This window comes from Bubalus bubalis, chromosome 10 (genome assembly GCF_019923935.1).
Source record: "Bubalus bubalis isolate 160015118507 breed Murrah chromosome 10, NDDB_SH_1, whole genome shotgun sequence".
Lineage (NCBI taxonomy): Eukaryota > Metazoa > Chordata > Mammalia > Artiodactyla > Bovidae > Bubalus > Bubalus bubalis.
The window spans coordinates 5,128,362-5,133,095 of NC_059166.1; the positions used below are offsets into that span (position 1 = coordinate 5,128,362).

At 48.1% G+C, this 4,734-nt stretch overlaps 1 long non-coding RNA gene across 1 annotated transcript; it reads right to left on the reverse strand.

Annotated features, from left to right (window-relative positions):
- Nucleotides 1-574: 574 nt before the first annotated feature.
- Nucleotides 575-2,791, reverse strand: LOC123327844. The gene is made up of 2 exons (XR_006542526.2): nucleotides 1,640-2,791; nucleotides 575-775 (listed from the first exon to the last, which is right to left on the reverse strand). It is a non-coding gene; the product is annotated as an uncharacterized LOC123327844 (long non-coding RNA).
- Nucleotides 2,792-4,734: the final 1,943 nt, after the last annotated feature.

Sequence of the window (4,734 nt, forward strand, 5' to 3'; positions counted from 1 at the left end):
GGACTCAGGGCTCCTGGCGCTCAGGGGGCACCGAGTCACCTTTTCTGAGGCTTTTCTGCAGCTCAGAGGCTTCCTGTGTGACTCACAGAAAAGAAAAGAGACAACCATTCGCCAGTGAGCAAGCAGAGCGTCCTTCCCTCTCCGAAGTCCCGGGGGCTCCCCTCAGGCCCCCGCCTCCCGGATACCCGCCCAGCCGCTCCAGCGCGTCTCTGTCCAAAGGGAGGGCCTTTCCGGGAAGAGGGTGCAGGGGCCCCGAGCTCCAGACAGGACCCCTCAGGCTTCCCCAGTAAGACCGGAGCTCTGTCTCAGTCTCTCCTCTCCCCCTCTGTCCATCTGTCTCTCTGTGCCTCTGTCTCTCTGTCCATCCCTCTATATCTCTTATATCTCTCTGTCCATCTACCTCTCTGTGTCCTGCTCTCTCTCTCTCCCTCTCTCTTAACAACAGGAACTCCCCGCAGGCTGCCCCAGTGAATCGGACTGTGAACTGACATTGTCTCAACAGCCTTTGCTCCACCCTTGATTACAAACTTTCACTGAAGCCCCACATCAGAACTATAAAGCAGCTTCATCCTGGCTCCTAAGTGCTTCATGCAAAACGTGAGCTCTGGAATGTTATTACACACTCGCAACCCCTGTGACCAACACAAATGATGCTTCAGCTCTAATACCTCTGGAGCCAGCCGTGGTTTTTAAGGCCCGTGGACAGTAGTCGCCGACGGCAGGGTCTGCGTCTGTGTAGGATTCATCTGTCTCTTTACTTTCCGCAGAGTGAGGGCTGCAAGCACAGTGGACGAAACGGATCATCACCGAGCGGCCCCTGCCAGCCCCAGCCCGGCTTCACCTGCAAACCCACGTGGTCCTCCGGACGGACCACAGGTGGGTGGGTGGAGCCTCCGGGTTGAGAAGGAAAGGCAGGGTCTGAGTTGCATTGCTAACTTGCTCTCGGAGGGTCTGCCTGTCAGGGGTGGGGATCTGGCCTTCTCGGGCATTGCAGACTGGAACTGTGCTGAAGTTTTGATCCGTGTCTGACGCCCCACATGCCCCTCACTGTGCCCACTCCCTGGGCACTGCCCATGCCCCGCCCCTCCTTTTCTGGGATGTCCACGGGCTGCCGTCTGCTCCCTGGTGGCCTCCATGAGGATACATCCAGTATTAAGTGTGATAGCAAGATAAGGAAGAAAAGGGCATGGTTATTCTTAAAACTCCTTAGAAATGAAAGAAAGAAAGCTCACTCTTGGTTCCAAAAAGTGAATTTCAAGAGGATAAAAATAGGTATCACATCTAATTTCAGCTCATTCCTCTCCAAAGGATGCTCTGCTGCTGCTGCTGCTGCTGCTAAGTCACTTCAGTCGTATCCAACTCTGTGTGACCCCATAGACAGCAGCTCACCAGGCTCCCCGTCCCTGGGATTCTCCAGGCAAGAACACTGGATTGGGTTGCCATTTCCTTCTCCGATGCATGAAAGTGAAAAGTGAAAGTGCAGTCGCTCAGTCGTGTCCAACTCTTAGTGACCCCATGGACTACAGCCTACCAGGCTCCTCCATCCATGGATTTTCCAGGCAAGAGTACTGGAGTGGGGTGCCATTGCCTTCTCCGAAGGATGCTCTAACAACTTTATTTTAGGTGCTTTTTCAGTTACCTGGCTTTCCCAAGGGTCTCCCCAGCATCTACCAACAGACAGGCACTGTATGAAGCCCGGCTTGTCGCTCAGATGGATGGACGGTCCGGTGAACACCAGTCCAGGAGAAAAAGAAAAAGGGATTGTGATTCTATAATGAAGAGAGAGTTGCAAGTTTCTGTCCTTAAAAGGCAGCACCTGGGGGCCGTTTCATAAATGAAAACCTCCATTCACACCCTCACTCGCTTTTCTGGTCCTGACAAGGGAACAGAAACTCATATGGCAAGAAGTAAAATCAAATTCTGAAATGATTTCTTACGAAATATCTTTGCCTGCCCGGAGGCATGAATGGATACACCAGCTTAAACTGCGCCTCGAAAACTGCTGTCTCCACTTCCTACTCCTCCTCTCTGCCGCCTCGCTCTCTGCCTCTTCCTCCGTGACTTTATTTCAAATATTGTATCCTCTTTAAAGCTTGCTTGTTAAATCAACTGTATGCTAATAAAAATTATTTTTAATTTTTTTTTTAAAAGAATAAAAGTTGCTTGTTTATGCTCAACGAAAACCATAATTTTGCATAGTATACCAGTGGTTGGTGCTTTGGCTAATTTTTTTTTTTTTTTTTTTTTGCTCTTCCTTTCCTTTCTCTCTTTTCCCTCCTTGGTGGCAGAATAATATTTCCCCCCCAAAGATGTTAATAATGTTAACCCTTGAAACTCACGAGTATGTTACCTGACAAGAGGGACTTTACAGATGTGATTAATTAAGGGCCTCGGCATGGGTGGGGAGAAGCTCATGGGTTAGCCAAGTGGGCCTAGTGTAATCGCAGGATCTTTATAAGCAAGGGGCAAGAGGGTCAGAGTCAGGGAGAAACGTGACCAAGAAAGGAGAGGTCAGGGAGGAGAGTAAAACTGTGCCGACGACTTGTGGATGGAGGGGGCGGCCGTGAGCCGGGACACGTGGGCCACCTGCACCCGTGGGGAAAGTCAGGACACAGTCCTTTTCCTGGAGCTGATGGCTGGGCAGCTGTACAGTCTGCCTTCTGGGTGCTGCAGGTGTGAGGAAAGCAAGTGAGAGTCGCTCAGTCATCTCCGAGTCTCTGTGACCCCATGGACTGCAGCACACCAGGCCTTCCTGTCCATCACCAACTCCTGGAGTTTACTCAAACTCATGTCCATCAAGTCGGTGATGCCATCCAGCCATCTCATCCTCTGTCATCCCCTTCTCCTCCTGCCTTCAGTCCCAGCATCAGGGTCTTTTCAAATGAGTCAGTTCTCTGCACAGGGGGCCAAAGGATTGGAGTTTCAGCTTCAGCATCAGTCCCTCCAATGAACACCCAGGACTGATCTCCTTTAGGATGGACTGGTTGGATCTCCTTGCAGTCCCAGGGACTCTCAAGAGTCTTCTCCAGCACCACTGTTCAAAAGCATCCATTCTTCAGCACTCAGCTTTCTTTATAGTCCAACTCTCACATCCATACATGACTATTGGAAAAACCATAACCTTGACTAGACAGACCTTTGTTAGCAAAGTAATGTCTCTGCTTTTTAACATGCTGTCTAGGTTGGTAATAACTTTTCTTCCAAGGAGTCTTTTAATTTCATGGCTGCACTCACAATCTGCAGTGATTTGGGAGCCCCAAAAGATTAAATCTGTCACTGTTTCCATTGTTTCCCCATCTATTTGCCATGAAGTCCCATAATGGTACTGGATGCCATGATCTTAGTTTTCTGAATGTTGAGCTTTAAGCCAACTTTTTCACTTTCTTCTTTCGCTTTCATCAAGAGGCTCTTCAATTCTTCACTTTCGGCCATAAGGGTGGTGTCATCTGCCTATCAGAGGTTACTGATATTTCTCCCGGCAATCTTGATTCCAGCTTGTGCTTCATCCAGCCTGGCATTTCACATGATGTAGTCTGCATATAAGTTGAATAAGCAGGGTGACAATATACAGCCTTGACGTACTCCTTTCCCGATTTGGAACCAGTCTGTTGTTCCATGCCCAGTTTTAACTGTTGCTTCCTAACCTGCATACAGATTTCTCAGGAGACAAGTCAGATGGTCTGGTATTCCCATCTCTTTAAGAACTGTCCACAGTTTGTTGTGATCCACAGACTCAAAGGCTTTGGCATAAAGCAGAAGTAGATGTTTTTCTGGAACTCTCTTGCTTTTTTGATGATCCAGTGGATCTTGGCAGTTTGATCTCTGGTTCCTCTGCCTTTTCTAAATCTAGCTTGAACATCTGGAAGTTCATGGTATACAGTCCATGGAATTCTCCAGGCCAGAATACTGGAGTGGGTAGCCTATGCCTTCTCCAGTGGATCTTCCCGACCCAGAAATCGAACTGGAGTCTCCTGCATTGCGGGCAGCTTCTGTACCAACTGAGCTATCAGGGAAAAACCACCCACAGGCATAGTTTTCCCAAATGTTTTGCTGTAGTATAACAAGTCACCAGCTCTCCAGTGACCTGTTTCCCCAAATTACCACTTGAAGGAGAGCTGCTAGTCAACCTTGAACACTTACCGTGAGCAGGAAGTAAATGTCCACCTAATTTGAGCTCTTAGATCCTTGGTTTCTCATTGTAGCAGCATGCGTCACCCCAGTGAGCACAGAAGTTGTTGAGCTGAGATGTGCCAAAAGCTAAGATGTGCGGTGTGAGTATGACGGTCGAGTCACAGGCGGAGGAAGGTCCACGCAGCACGCTGGGGGCACAGAGGTCTCCACCACATGATGTCAATGACGTCACGGGCTTTTAAATATTTTCCTCAGTGTTCAGATAATCATACGCACCCATATTTATGATATGCACACACCTATACAGAGATCACAAAGGGGTCAGGTATTTTTTTAATGAATGAAAGATCATATTATATAGCTTCTCTTTTCACATGCAATAATATGCTGTACAGTTCCTGCAATTCTGTATCATTCTAATTATTATTTTTGTGACAGCTGCCTAATACTCTGATCATACAGTAACTTATGTAACCATTTCCCTGACTCTGCATCTACATTTGGTTTTGCCTCTGTGAGCGACATTGTGATAAATGTCTTTTACAAATATTCTTAAGGTCCAATGCATTGTTTCTATGAGCTGAATTCTCAGGAGTGAACTGC